Raw genomic sequence first — 14646 nt, 5'->3', positions numbered from 1 at the left:
TCTCCCTCTGCTGGAACACTGACTTCTTTCATTTAATGCCTGCAGACTATAAAAGAGAAACCAACCCAAAAAGTTTGGTTGATTAGTCTGTGGCATTCTTTTAAACTGTTGCTTATGGCGGTCTCTGTGAGCTTCTCAGTGACATTCAGCCATCCAGGTATCCCGCCTGCAGTAGACGGAATGTGGCAATGGAACGCTGGCTGCGCGTGTCATAATAGGCTCTGAGCCTTTATATACCTGCGCACAGCAGCAGCCACCTTCAGTCTGCTGCTGGACAGCCAGCAGCAGCAGCAGCAGGAGAGGTAATTAATCAGCAACCCTCCTGCTAAGGGTAGACAGCTGCTCGTTCCACCCCCCCCCCCCGCCTTAATTGGTTCTCCTCCCTTCCAACGGTGTTGAGGCGGGTGGGAACAGCCGGGGGTTGAGGGTACTGTGCTAAAAGAGGTGGAGTTATGCAGATCTAAAACGCGTGGATTGCAGCAGCAGCAAGCCGAAAAGTGCAGGCATGTGAGGGATCTAGAGGTTGACAGCATGTCTTCTTAACGGGAGTCCAGGTGGCCATCTCCACAAATGGACTTTTCAGAATCCTTGGGTGGCACCGTAGTCGGAAACCAATTCTGGTTATCGCTTCTCGGCCTTTTGGCTAAGATCAAGTGTAGTATCTGTTCTTATCAGTTTAATATCTGATACGTCCCCTATCTGGGGACCATATATTAAATGGATTTTTAGAACAGGGAGATGGAAAAAGAGCTTTCTTCTGTCCACTCCACGCATTGACCTGGTATTGCAGTATCTCCAGGACCGGTGCACCCCTTCTTTAATGCAGTTTCTAAAATCAGAAAGAATTGAATTCAATGCTTTTTGTTCATTTTGCTTGTTTGTCGGATTTTGGGATGGACTCTTTGGCTTTGCTTTTCTTCTCCTCATTGGATTTTTCATGTTAAAAGTTGCAGAAGCCAGATGACAAGCTCATTTTGGTTCAACTTCAGCAACTGTGCATTGCATTGCCATGTAATGTAATGTAATGCAATGTTATCTATCTAGCTCTCCCTCTATACTTCCTTTTGGATAAACAGACATATTAGGCAAGCATTTTGGAGCTTTCACCTAAATAACTACAGGTGGTGAGATAAGCTGCACAATATAATTGACCTTTCAGTATATTGTTGCACACACACCATCTATTTAGCAAATGCCCTTGTTATCAACAGCAGCCTTTTAAACTCACCTGAGCTAACAGGTATGTGAGCTGGTTACTCTGCTGCGCTTAAAATTTCTTTTTTGGTTTGCTACAATGCCTTTTCTGAAACGTTGTCTCCCTCTGCTGGAACACTGACTTCTTTCATTTAATGCCTGCAGACTATAAAAGAGAAACCAACCCAAAAAGTTTGGTTGATTAGTCTGTGGCATTCTTTTAAACTGTTGCTTATGGCGGTCTCTGTGAGCTTCTCAGTGACATTCAGCCATCCAGGTATCCCGCCTGCAGTAGACGGAATGTGGCAATGGAACGCTGGCTGCGCGTGTCATAATAGGCTCTGAGCCTTTATATACCTGCGCACAGCAGCAGCCACCTTCAGTCTGCTGCTGGACAGCCAGCAGCAGCAGCAGCAGGAGAGGTAATTAATCAGCAACCCTCCTGCTAAGGGTAGACAGCTGCTCGTTCCACCCCCCCCCCCCCCGCCTTAAATGGTTCTCCTCCCTTCCAACGGTGTTGAGGCGGGTGGGAACAGCCGGGGGTTGAGGGTACTGTGCTAAAAGAGGTGGAGTTATGCAGATCTAAAACGCGTGGATTGCAGCAGCAGCAAGCCGAAAAGTGCAGGCATGTGAGGGATCTAGAGGTTGACAGCATGTCTTCTTAACGGGAGTCCAGGTGGCCATCTCCACAAATGGACTTTTCAGAATCCTTGGGTGGCACCGTAGTCGGAAACCAATTCTGGTTATCGCTTCTCGGCCTTTTGGCTAAGATCAAGTGTAGTATCTGTTCTTATCAGTTTAATATCTGATACGTCCCCTATCTGGGGACCATATATTAAATGGATTTTTAGAACAGGGAGATGGAAAAAGAGCTTGCTCTGTCCACTCCACGCATTGACCTGGTATTGCAGTATCTCCAGGACCGGTGCACCCCTTCTTTAATGCAGTTTCTAATATCAGAAAGAATTGAATTCAATGCTTTTTGTTCATTTTGCTTGTTTGTCGGATTTTGGGATGGACTCTTTGGCTTTGCTTTTCTTCTCCTCATTGGATTTTTCATGTTAAAAGTTGCAGAAGCCAGATGACAAGCTCATTTTGGTTCAACTTCAGCAACTGTGCATTGCATTGCCATGTAATGTAATGTAATGCAATGCTATCTATCTAGCTCTCCCTCTATACTTCCTTTTGGATAAACAGACATATTAGGCAAGCATTTTGGAGCTTTCACCTAAATAACTACAGGTGGTGAGATAAGCTGCACAATATAATTGACCTTTCAGTATATTGTTGCACACACACCATCTATTTAGCAAATGCCCTTGTTATCAACAGCAGCCTTTTAAACTCACCTGAGCTAACAGGTATGTGAGCTGGTTACTCTGCTGCGCTTAAAATTTCTTTTTTGGTTTGCTACAATGCCTTTTCTGAAACGTTGTCTCCCTCTGCTGGAACACTGACTTCTTTCATTTAATGCCTGCAGACTATAAAAGAGAAACCAACCCAAAAAGTTTGGTTGATTAGTCTGTGGCAATCTTTTAAACTTTTGCTTATGGCGGTCTCTGTGAGCTTCTCAGTGACATTCAGCCATCCAGGTATCCCGCCTGCAGTAGACGGAATGTGGCAATGGAACGCTGGCTGCGCGTGTCATAATAGGCTCTGAGCCTTTATATACCTGCGCACAGCAGCAGCCACCTTCAGTCTGCTGCTGGACAGCCAGCAGCAGCAGCAGCAGGAGAGGTAATTAATCAGCAACCCTCCTGCTAAGGGTAGACAGCTGCTCGTTCCACCCCCCCCCCGCCTTAATTGGTTCTCCTCCCTTCCAACGGTGTTGAGGCGGGTGGGAACAGCCGGGGGTTGAGGGTACTGTGCTAAAAGAGGTGGAGTTATGCAGATCTAAAACGCGTGGATTGCAGCAGCAGCAAGCCGAAAAGTGCAGGCATGTGAGGGATCTAGAGGTTGACAGCATGTCTTCTTAACGGGAGTCCAGGTGGCCATCTCCACAAATGGACTTTTCAGAATCCTTGGGTGGCACCGTAGTCGGAAACCAATTCTGGTTATCGCTTCTCGGCCTTTTGGCTAAGATCAAGTGTAGTATCTGTTCTTATCAGTTTAATATCTGATACGTCCCCTATCTGGGGACCATATATTAAATGGATTTTTAGAACAGGGAGATGGAAAAAGAGCTTGCTCTGTCCACTCCACGCATTGACCTGGTATTGCAGTATCTCCAGGACCGGTGCACCCCTTCTTTAATGCAGTTTCTAAAATCAGAAAGAATTGAATTCAATGCTTTTTGTTCATTTTGCTTGTTTGTCGGATTTTGGGATGGACTCTTTGGCTTTGCTTTTCTTCTCCTCATTGGATTTTTCATGTTAAAAGTTGCAGAAGCCAGATGACAAGCTCATTTTGGTTCAACTTCAGCAACTGTGCATTGCATTGCCATGTAATGTAATGTAATGCAATGCTATCTATCTAGCTCTCCCTCTATACTTCCTTTTGGATAAACAGACATATTAGGCAAGCATTTTGGAGCTTTCACCTAAATAACTACAGGTGGTGAGATAAGCTGCACAATATAATTGACCTTTCAGTATATTGTTGCACACACACCATCTATTTAGCAAATGCCCTTGTTATCAACAGCAGCCTTTTAAACTCACCTGAGCTAACAGGTATGTGAGCTGGTTACTCTGCTGCGCTTAAAATTTCTTTTTTGGTTTGCTACAATGCCTTTTCTGAAACGTTGTCTCCCTCTGCTGGAACACTGACTTCTTTCATTTAATGCCTGCAGACTATAAAAGAGAAACCAACCCAAAAAGTTTGGTTGATTAGTCTGTGGCATTCTTTTAAACTGTTGCTTATGGCGGTCTCTGTGAGCTTCTCAGTGACATTCAGCCATCCAGGTATCCCGCCTGCAGTAGACGGAATGTGGCAATGGAACGCTGGCTGCGCGTGTCATAATAGGCTCTGAGCCTTTATATACCTGCGCACAGCAGCAGCCACCTTCAGTCTGCTGCTGGACAGCCAGCAGCAGCAGCAGCAGGAGAGGTAATTAATCAGCAACCCTCCTGCTAAGGGTAGACAGCTGCTCGTTCCACCCCCCCCCCGCCTTAATTGGTTCTCCTCCCTTCCAACGGTGTTGAGGCGGGTGGGAACAGCCGGGGGTTGAGGGTACTGTGCTAAAAGAGGTGGAGTTATGCAGATCTAAAACGCGTGGATTGCAGCAGCAGCAAGCCGAAAAGTGCAGGCATGTGAGGGATCTAGAGGTTGACAGCATGTCTTCTTAACGGGAGTCCAGGTGGCCATCTCCACAAATGGACTTTTCAGAATCCTTGGGTGGCACCGTAGTCGGAAACCAATTCTTGTTATCGCTTCTCGGCCTTTTGGCTAAGATCAAGTGTAGTATCTGTTCTTATCAGTTTAATATCTGATACGTCCCCTATCTGGGGACCATATATTAAATGGATTTTTAGAACAGGGAGATGGAAAAAGAGCTTGCTCTGTCCACTCCACGCATTGACCTGGTATTGCAGTATCTCCAGGACCGGTGCACCCCTTCTTTAATGCAGTTTCTAAAATCAGAAAGAATTGAATTCAATGCTTTTTGTTCATTTTGCTTGTTTGTCGGATTTTGGGATGGACTCTTTGGCTTTGCTTTTCTTCTCCTCATTGGATTTTTCATGTTAAAAGTTGCAGAAGCCAGATGACAAGCTCATTTTGGTTCAACTTCAGCAACTGTGCATTGCATTGCCATGTAATGTAATGTAATGCAATGCTATCTATCTAGCTCTCCCTCTATACTTCCTTTTGGATAAACAGACATATTAGGCAAGCATTTTGGAGCTTTCACCTAAATAACTACAGGTGGTGAGATAAGCTGCACAATATAATTGACCTTTCAGTATATTGTTGCACACACACCATCTATTTAGCAAATGCCCTTGTTATCAACAGCAGCCTTTTAAACTCACCTGAGCTAACAGGTATGTGAGCTGGTTACTCTGCTGCGCTTAAAATTTCTTTTTTGGTTTGCTACAATGCCTTTTCTGAAACGTTGTCTCCCTCTGCTGGAACACTGACTTCTTTCATTTAATGCCTGCAGACTATAAAAGAGAAACCAACCCAAAAAGTTTGGTTGATTAGTCTGTGGCATTCTTTTAAACTGTTGCTTATGGCGGTCTCTGTGAGCTTCTCAGTGACATTCAGCCATCCAGGTATCCCGCCTGCAGTAGACGGAATGTGGCAATGGAACGCTGGCTGCGCATGTCATAATAGGCTCTGAGCCTTTATATACCTGCGCACAGCAGCAGCCACCTTCAGTCTGCTGCTGGACAGCCAGCAGCAGCAGCAGCAGGAGAGGTAATTAATCAGCAACCCTCCTGCTAAGGGTAGACAGCTGCTCGTTCCACACCCCCCCCGCCTTAATTGGTTCTCCTCCCTTCCAACGGTGTTGAGGCGGGTGGGAACAGCCGGGGGTTGAGGGTACTGTGCTAAAAGAGGTGGAGTTATGCAGATCTAAAACGCGTGGATTGCAGCAGCAGCAAGCCGAAAAGTGCAGGCATGTGAGGGATCTAGAGGTTGACAGCATGTCTTCTTAACGGGAGTCCAGGTGGCCATCTCCACAAATGGACTTTTCAGAATCCTTGGGTGGCACCGTAGTCGGACACCAATTCTGGTTATCGCTTCTCGGCCTTTTGGCTAAGATCAAGTGTAGTATCTGTTCTTATCAGTTTAATATCTGATACGTCCCCTATCTGGGGACCATATATTAAATGGATTTTTAGAACAGGGAGATGGAAAAAGAGCTTGCTCTGTCCACTCCACGCATTGACCTGGTATTGCAGTATCTCCAGGACCGGTGCACCCCTTCTTTAATGCAGTTTCTAAAATCAGAAAGAATTGAATTCAATGCTTTTTGTTCATTTTGCTTGTTTGTCGGATTTTGGGATGGACTCTTTGGCTTTGCTTTTCTTCTCCTCATTGGATTTTTCATGTTAAAAGTTGCAGAAGCCAGATGACAAGCTCATTTTGGTTCAACTTCAGCAACTGTGCATTGCATTGCCATGTAATGTAATGTAATGCAATGCTATCTATCTAGCTCTCCCTCTATACTTCCTTTTGGATAAACAGACATATTAGGCAAGCATTTTGGAGCTTTCACCTAAATAACTACAGGTGGTGAGATAAGCTGCACAATATAATTGACCTTTCAGTATATTGTTGCACACACACCATCTATTTAGCAAATGCCCTTGTTATCAACAGCAGCCTTTTAAACTCACCTGAGCTAACAGGTATGTGAGCTGGTTACTCTGCTGCGCTTAAAATTTCTTTTTTGGTTTGCTACAATGCCTTTTCTGAAACGTTGTCTCCCTCTGCTGGAACACTGACTTCTTTCATTTAATGCCTGCAGACTATAAAAGAGAAACCAACCCAAAAAGTTTGGTTGATTAGTCTGTGGCATTCTTTTAAACTGTTGCTTATGGCGGTCTCTGTGAGCTTCTCAGTGACATTCAGCCATCCAGGTATCCCGCCTGCAGTAGACGGAATGTGGCAATGGAACGCTGGCTGCGCGTGTCATAATAGGCTCTGAGCCTTTATATACCTGCGCACAGCAGCAGCCACCTTCAGTCTGCTGCTGGACAGCCAGCAGCAGCAGCAGCAGGAGAGGTAATTAATCAGCAACCCTCCTGCTAAGGGTAGACAGCTGCTCGTTCCACCCCCCCCCCCCGTCTTAATTGGTTCTCCTCCCTTCCAACGGTGTTGAGGCGGGTGGGAACAGCCGGGGGTTGAGGGTACTGTGCTAAAAGAGGTGGAGTTATGCAGATCTAAAACGCGTGGATTGCAGCAGCAGCAAGCCGAAAAGTGCAGGCATGTGAGGGATCTAGAGTTTGACAGCATGTCTTCTTAACGGGAGTCCAGGTGGCCATCTCCACAAATGGACTTTTCAGAATCCTTGGGTGGCACCGTAGTCGGAAACCAATTCTGGTTATCGCTTCTCGGCCTTTTGGCTAAGATCAAGTGTAGTATCTGTTCTTATCAGTTTAATATCTGATACGTCCCCTATCTGGGGACCATATATTAAATGGATTTTTAGAACAGGGAGATGGAAAAAGAGCTTGCTCTGTCCACTCCACGCATTGACCTGGTATTGCAGTATCTCCAGGACCGGTGCACCCCTTCTTTAATGCAGTTTCTAAAATCAGAAAGAATTGAATTCAATGCTTTTTGTTCATTTTGCTTGTTTGTCGGATTTTGGGATGGACTCTTTGGCTTTGCTTTTCTTCTCCTCATTGGATTTTTCATGTTAAAAGTTGCAGAAGCCAGATGACAAGCTCATTTTGGTTCAACTTCAGCAACTGTGCATTGCATTGCCATGTAATGTAATGTAATGCAATGCTATCTATCTAGCTCTCCCTCTATACTTCCTTTTGGATAAACAGACATATTAGGCAAGCATTTTGGAGCTTTCACCTAAATAACTACAGGTGGTGAGATAAGCTGCACAATATAATTGACCTTTCAGTATATTGTTGCACACAAACCATCTATTTAGCAAATGCCCTTGTTATCAACAGCAGCCTTTTAAACTCACCTGAGCTAACAGGTATGTGAGCTGGTTACTCTGCTGCGCTTAAAATTTCTTTTTTGGTTTGCTACAATGCCTTTTCTGAAACGTTGTCTCCCTCTGCTGGAACACTGACTTCTTTCATTTAATGCCTGCAGACTATAAAAGAGAAACCAACCCAAAAAGTTTGGTTGATTAGTCTGTGGCATTCTTTTAAACTGTTGCTTATGGCGGTCTCTGTGAGCTTCTCAGTGACATTCAGCCATCCAGGTATCCCGCCTGCAGTAGACGGAATGTGGCAATGGAACGCTGGCTGCGCGTGTCATAATAGGCTCTGAGCCTTTATATACCTGCGCACAGCAGCAGCCACCTTCAGTCTGCTGCTGGACAGCCAGCAGCAGCAGCAGCAGGAGAGGTAATTAATCAGCAACCCTCCTGCTAAGGGTAGACAGCTGCTCGTTCCACCCCCCCCCGCCTTAATTGGTTCTCCTCCCTTCCAACGCTGTTGAGGCGGGTGGGAACAGCCGGGGGTTGAGGGTACTGTGCTAAAAGAGGTGGAGTTATGCAGATCTAAAACGCGTGGATTGCAGCAGCAGCAAGCCGAAAAGTGCAGGCATGTGAGGGATCTAGAGGTTGACAGCATGTCTTCTTAACGGGAGTCCAGGTGGCCATCTCCACAAATGGACTTTTCAGAATCCTTGGGTGGCACCGTAGTCGGAAACCAATTCTGGTTATCGCTTCTCGGCCTTTTGGCTAAGATCAAGTGTAGTATCTGTTCTTATCAGTTTAATATCTGATACGTCCCCTATCTGGGGACCATATATTAAATGGATTTTTAGAACAGGGAGATGGAAAAAGAGCTTGCTCTGTCCACTCCACGCATTGACCTGGTATTGCAGTATCTCCAGGACCGGTGCACCCCTTCTTTAATGCAGTTTCTAAAATCAGAAAGAATTGAATTCAATGCTTTTTGTTCATTTTGCTTGTTTGTCGGATTTTGGGATGGACTCTTTGGCTTTGCTTTTCTTCTCCTCATTGGATTTTTCATGTTAAGAGTTGCAGAAGCCAGATGACAAGCTCATTTTGGTTCAACTTCAGCAACTGTGCATTGCATTGCCATGTAATGTAATGTAATGCAATGCTATCTATCTAGCTCTCCCTCTATACTTCCTTTTGGATAAACAGACATATTAGGCAAGCATTTTGGAGCTTTCACCTAAATAACTACAGGTGGTGAGATAAGCTGCACAATATAATTGACCTTTCAGTATATTGTTGCACACACACCATCTATTTAGCAAATGCCCTTGTTATCAACAGCAGCCTTTTAAACTCACCTGAGCTAACAGGTATGTGAGCTGGTTACTCTGCTGCGCTTAAAATTTCTTTTTTGGTTTGCTACAATGCCTTTTCTGAAACGTTGTCTCCCTCTGCTGGAACACTGACTTCTTTCATTTAATGCCTGCAGACTACAAAAGAGAAACCAACCCAAAAAGTTTGGTTGATTAGTCTGTGGCATTCTTTTAAACTGTTGCTTATGGCGGTCTCTGTGAGCTTCTCAGTGACATTCAGCCATCCAGGTATCCCGCCTGCAGCAGACGGAATGTGGCAATGGAACGCTGGCTGCGCGTGTTATAATAGGCTCTGAGCCTTTATATACCTGCGCACAGCAGCAGCCACCTTCAGTCTGCTGCTGGACAGCCAGCAGCAGCAGCAGCAGGAGAGGTAATTAATCAGCAACCCTCCTGCTAAGGGTAGACAGCTGCTCGTTCCACCCCCCCCCCCCGCCTTAATTGGTTCTCCTCCCTTCCAACGGTGTTGAGGCGGGTGGGAACAGCCGGGGGTTGAGGGTACTGTGCTAAAAGAGGTGGAGTTATGCAGATCTAAAACGCGTGGATTGCAGCAGCAGCAAGCCGAAAAGTGCAGGCATGTGAGGGATCTAGAGGTTGACAGCATGTCTTCTTAACGGGAGTCCAGGTGGCCATCTCCACAAATGGACTTTTCAGAATCCTTGGGTGGCACCGTAGTCGGAAACCAATTCTGGTTATCGCTTCTCGGCCTTTTGGCTAAGATCAAGTGTAGTATCTGTTCTTATCAGTTTAATATCTGATACGTCCCCTATCTGGGGACCATATATTAAATGGATTTTTAGAACAGGGAGATGGAAAAAGAGCTTGCTCTGTCCACTCCACGCATTGACCTGGTATTGCAGTATATCCAGGACCGGTGCACCCCTTCTTTAATGCAGTTTCTAAAATCAGAAAGAATTGAATTCAATGCTTTTTGTTCATTTTGCTTGTTTGTCGGATTTTGGGATGGACTCTTTGGCTTTGCTTTTCTTCTCCTCATTGGATTTTTCATGTTAAAAGTTGCAGAAGCCAGATGACAAGCTCATTTTGGTTCAACTTCAGCAACTGTGCATTGCATTGCCATGTAATGTAATGTAATGCAATGCTATCTATCTAGCTCTCCCTCTATACTTCCTTTTGGATAAACAGACATATTAGGCAAGCATTTTGGAGCTTTCACCTAAATAACTACAGGTGGTGAGATAAGCTGCACAATATAATTGACCTTTCAGTATATTGTTGCACACACACCATCTATTTAGCAAATGCCCTTGTTATCAACAGCAGCCTTTTAAACTCACCTGAGCTAACAGGTATGTGAGCTGGTTACTCTGCTGCGCTTAAAATTTCTTTTTTGGTTTGCTACAATGCCTTTTCTGAAACGTTGTCTCCCTCTGCTGGAACACTGACTTCTTTCATTTAATGCCTGCAGACTATAAAAGAGAAACCAACCCAAAAAGTTTGGTTGATTAGTCTGTGGCATTCTTTTAAACTGTTGCTTATGGCGGTCTCTGTGAGCTTCTCAGTGACATTCAGCCATCCAGGTATCCCGCCTGCAGTAGACGGAATGTGGCAATGGAACGCTGGCTGCGCGTGTCATAATAGGCTCTGAGCCTTTATATACCTGCGCACAGCAGCAGCCACCTTCAGTCTGCTGCTGGACAGCCAGCAGCAGCAGCAGCAGGAGAGGTAATTAATCAGCAACCCTCCTGCTAAGGGTAGACAGCTGCTCGTTCCACCCCCCCCCCCGCCTTAATTGGTTCTCCTCCCTTCCAACGGTGTTGAGGCGGGTGGGAACAGCCGGGGGTTGAGGGTACTGTGCTAAAAGAGGTGGAGTTATGCAGATCTAAAACGCGTGGATTGCAGCAGCAGCAAGCCGAAAAGTGCAGGCATGTGAGGGATCTAGAGGTTGACAGCATGTCTTCTTAACGGGAGTCCAGGTGGCCATCTCCACAAATGGACTTTTCAGAATCCTTGGGTGGCACCGTAGTCGGAAACCAATTCTGGTTATCGCTTCTCGGCCTTTTGGCTAAGATCAAGTGTAGTATCTGTTCTTATCAGTTTAATATCTGATACGTCCCCTATCTGGGGACCATATATTAAATGGATTTTTAGAACAGGGAGATGGAAAAAGAGCTTGCTCTGTCCACTCCACGCATTGACCTGGTATTGCAGTATCTCCAGGACCGGTGCACCCCTTCTTTAATGCAGTTTCTAAAATCAGAAAGAATTGAATTCAATGCTTTTTGTTCATTTTGCTTGTTTGTCGGATTTTGGGATGGACTCTTTGGCTTTGCTTTTCTTCTCCTCATTGGATTTTTCATGTTAAAAGTTGCAGAAGCCAGATGACAAGCTCATTTTGGTTCAACTTCAGCAACTGTGCATTGCATTGCCATGTAATGTAATGTAATGCAATGCTATCTATCTAGCTCTCCCTCTATACTTCCTTTTGGATAAACAGACATATTAGGCAAGCATTTTGGAGCTTTCACCTAAATAACTACAGGTGGTGAGATAAGCTGCACAATATAATTGACCTTTCAGTATATTGTTGCACACAAACCATCTATTTAGCAAATGCCCTTGTTATCAACAGCAGCCTTTTAAACTCACCTGAGCTAACAGGTATGTGAGCTGGTTACTCTGCTGCGCTTAAAATTTCTTTTTTGGTTTGCTACAATGCCTTTTCTGAAACGTTGTCTCCCTCTGCTGGAACACTGACTTCTTTCATTTAATGCCTGCAGACTATAAAAGAGAAACCAACCCAAAAAGTTTGGTTGATTAGTCTGTGGCATTCTTTTAAACTGTTGCTTATGGCGGTCTCTGTGAGCTTCTCAGTGACATTCAGCCATCCAGGTATCCCGCCTGCAGTAGACGGAATGTGGCAATGGAACGCTGGCTGCGCGTGTCATAATAGGCTCTGAGCCTTTATATACCTGCGCACAGCAGCAGCCACCTTCAGTCTGCTGCTGGACAGCCAGCAGCAGCAGCAGCAGGAGAGGTAATTAATCAGCAACCCTCCTGCTAAGGGTAGACAGCTGCTCGTTCCACCCCCCCCCGCCTTAATTGGTTCTCCTCCCTTCCAACGCTGTTGAGGCGGGTGGGAACAGCCGGGGGTTGAGGGTACTGTGCTAAAAGAGGTGGAGTTATGCAGATCTAAAACGCGTGGATTGCAGCAGCAGCAAGCCGAAAAGTGCAGGCATGTGAGGGATCTAGAGGTTGACAGCATGTCTTCTTAACGGGAGTCCAGGTGGCCATCTCCACAAATGGACTTTTCAGAATCCTTGGGTGGCACCGTAGTCGGAAACCAATTCTGGTTATCGCTTCTCGGCCTTTTGGCTAAGATCAAGTGTAGTATCTGTTCTTATCAGTTTAATATCTGATACGTCCCCTATCTGGGGACCATATATTAAATGGATTTTTAGAACAGGGAGATGGAAAAAGAGCTTGCTCTGTCCACTCCACGCATTGACCTGGTATTGCAGTATCTCCAGGACCGGTGCACCCCTTCTTTAATGCAGTTTCTAAAATCAGAAAGAATTGAATTCAATGCTTTTTGTTCATTTTGCTTGTTTTTCGGATTTTGGGATGGACTCTTTGGCTTTGCTTTTCTTCTCCTCATTGGATTTTTCATGTTAAGAGTTGCAGAAGCCAGATGACAAGCTCATTTTGGTTCAACTTCAGCAACTGTGCATTGCATTGCCATGTAATGTAATGTAATGCAATGCTATCTATCTAGCTCTCCCTCTATACTTCCTTTTGGATAAACAGACATATTAGGCAAGCATTTTGGAGCTTTCACCTAAATAACTACAGGTGGTGAGATAAGCTGCACAATATAATTGACCTTTCAGTATATTGTTGCACACACACCATCTATTTAGCAAATGCCCTTGTTATCAACAGCAGCCTTTTAAACTCACCTGAGCTAACAGGTATGTGAGCTGGTTACTCTGCTGCGCTTAAAATTTCTTTTTTGGTTTGCTACAATGCCTTTTCTGAAACGTTGTCTCCCTCTGCTGGAACACTGACTTCTTTCATTTAATGCCTGCAGACTATAAAAGAGAAACCAACCCAAAAAGTTTGGTTGATTAGTCTGTGGCATTCTTTTAAACTGTTGCTTATGGCGGTCTCTGTGAGCTTCTCAGTGACATTCAGCCATCCAGGTATCCCGCCTGCAGTAGACGGAATGTGGCAATGGAACGCTGGCTGCGCGTGTCATAATAGGCTCTGAGCCTTTATATACCTGCGCACAGCAGCAGCCACCTTCAGTCTGCTGCTGGACAGCCAGCAGCAGCAGCAGCAGGAGAGGTAATTAATCAGCAACCCTCCTGCTAAGGGTAGACAGCTGCTCGTTCCACCCCCCCCCCGCCTTAATTGGTTCTCCTCCCTTCCAACGGTGTTGAGGCGGGTGGGAACAGCCGGGGGTTGAGGGTACTGTGCTAAAAGAGGTGGAGTTATGCAGATCTAAAACGCGTGGATTGCAGCAGCAGCAAGCCGAAAAGTGCAGGCATGTGAGGGATCTAGAGGATGACAGCATGTCTTCTTAACGGGAGTCCAGGTGGCCATCTCCACAAATGGACTTTTCAGAATCCTTGGGTGGCACCGTAGTCGGAAACCAATTCTGGTTATCGCTTCTCGGCCTTTTGGCTAAGATCAAGTGTAGTATCTGTTCTTATCAGTTTAATATCTGATACGTCCCCTATCTGGGGACCATATATTAAATGGATTTTTAGAACAGGGAGATGGAAAAAGAGCTTGCTCTGTCCACTCCACGCATTGACCTGGTATTGCAGTATCTCCAGGACCGGTGCACCCCTTCTTTAATGCAGTTTCTAAAATCAGAAAGAATTGAATTCAATGCTTTTTGTTCATTTTGCTTGTTTGTCGGATTTTGGGATGGACTCTTTGGCTTTGCTTTTCTTCTCCTCATTGGATTTTTCATGTTAAAAGTTGCAGAAGCCAGATGACAAGCTCATTTTGGTTCAACTTCAGCAACTGTGCATTGCATTGCCATGTAATGTAATGTAATGCAATGCTATCTATCTAGCTCTCCCTCTATACTTCCTTTTGGATAAACAGACATATTAGGCAAGCATTTTGGAGCTTTCACCTAAATAACTACAGGTGGTGAGATAAGCTGCACAATATAATTGACCTTTCAGTATATTGTTGCACACACACCATCTATTTAGCAAATGCCCTTGTTATCAACAGCAGCCTTTTAAACTCACCTGAGCTAACAGGTATGTGAGCTGGTTACTCTGCTGCGCTTAAAATTTCTTTTTTGGTTTGCTACAATGCCTTTTCTGAAACGTTGTCTCCCTCTGCTGGAACACTGACTTCTTTCATTTAATGCCTGCAGACTATAAAAGAGAAACCAACCCAAAAAGTTTGGTTGATTAGTCTGTGGCATTCTTTTAAACTGTTGCTTATGGCGGTCGCTGTGAGCTTCTCAGTGACATTCAGCCATCCAGGTATCCCGCCTGCAGTAGACGGAATGTGGCAATGGAACGCTGGCTGCGCGTGTCATAA

General features: G+C 45.2%; 11 non-coding genes across 11 annotated transcripts; all 11 read left to right on the top strand.

Annotated features, from left to right (window-relative positions):
* Positions 1–623: 623 nt before the first annotated feature.
* LOC141185567 (U2 spliceosomal RNA) lies at positions 624–815 on the top strand. The gene has a single exon (XR_012260218.1). It is a non-coding gene; the product is annotated as a U2 spliceosomal RNA (small nuclear RNA).
* Positions 816–1939: 1124 nt separating this feature from the next.
* Positions 1940–2130, top strand: LOC141187169 (U2 spliceosomal RNA). Its single transcript, XR_012261380.1, has one exon. It is a non-coding gene; the product is annotated as a U2 spliceosomal RNA (small nuclear RNA).
* A 1120-nt stretch (positions 2131–3250) lies between these two features.
* On the top strand, positions 3251–3441 carry LOC141187168 (U2 spliceosomal RNA). Its single transcript, XR_012261379.1, has one exon. It is a non-coding gene; the product is annotated as a U2 spliceosomal RNA (small nuclear RNA).
* Positions 3442–4561: 1120 nt separating this feature from the next.
* On the top strand, positions 4562–4752 carry LOC141187166 (U2 spliceosomal RNA). The gene has a single exon (XR_012261377.1). It is a non-coding gene; the product is annotated as a U2 spliceosomal RNA (small nuclear RNA).
* A 1120-nt stretch (positions 4753–5872) lies between these two features.
* LOC141187165 (U2 spliceosomal RNA) lies at positions 5873–6063 on the top strand. The gene has a single exon (XR_012261376.1). It is a non-coding gene; the product is annotated as a U2 spliceosomal RNA (small nuclear RNA).
* A 1122-nt stretch (positions 6064–7185) lies between these two features.
* Positions 7186–7376, top strand: LOC141187163 (U2 spliceosomal RNA). The gene has a single exon (XR_012261375.1). It is a non-coding gene; the product is annotated as a U2 spliceosomal RNA (small nuclear RNA).
* A 1119-nt stretch (positions 7377–8495) lies between these two features.
* LOC141187162 (U2 spliceosomal RNA) lies at positions 8496–8686 on the top strand. Its single transcript, XR_012261374.1, has one exon. It is a non-coding gene; the product is annotated as a U2 spliceosomal RNA (small nuclear RNA).
* Positions 8687–9808: 1122 nt separating this feature from the next.
* LOC141184137 (U2 spliceosomal RNA) lies at positions 9809–9999 on the top strand. Its single transcript, XR_012258921.1, has one exon. It is a non-coding gene; the product is annotated as a U2 spliceosomal RNA (small nuclear RNA).
* Positions 10000–11120: 1121 nt separating this feature from the next.
* Positions 11121–11311, top strand: LOC141187161 (U2 spliceosomal RNA). Its single transcript, XR_012261373.1, has one exon. It is a non-coding gene; the product is annotated as a U2 spliceosomal RNA (small nuclear RNA).
* A 1119-nt stretch (positions 11312–12430) lies between these two features.
* On the top strand, positions 12431–12621 carry LOC141187160 (U2 spliceosomal RNA). The gene has a single exon (XR_012261372.1). It is a non-coding gene; the product is annotated as a U2 spliceosomal RNA (small nuclear RNA).
* A 1120-nt stretch (positions 12622–13741) lies between these two features.
* Positions 13742–13932, top strand: LOC141187159 (U2 spliceosomal RNA). The gene has a single exon (XR_012261371.1). It is a non-coding gene; the product is annotated as a U2 spliceosomal RNA (small nuclear RNA).
* The last annotated feature ends 714 nt before the right edge of the window (positions 13933–14646 follow it).

The sequence above is a fragment of the Phyllobates terribilis genome, unplaced genomic scaffold, assembly GCF_046119375.1.
Source record: "Phyllobates terribilis strain yellow unplaced genomic scaffold, ASM4611937v1 Scaffold_40__1_contigs__length_11209783, whole genome shotgun sequence".
NCBI classification, from domain to species: domain Eukaryota; kingdom Metazoa; phylum Chordata; class Amphibia; order Anura; family Dendrobatidae; genus Phyllobates; species Phyllobates terribilis.
This window is presented reverse-complemented; position numbering and strand designations above follow the sequence as displayed.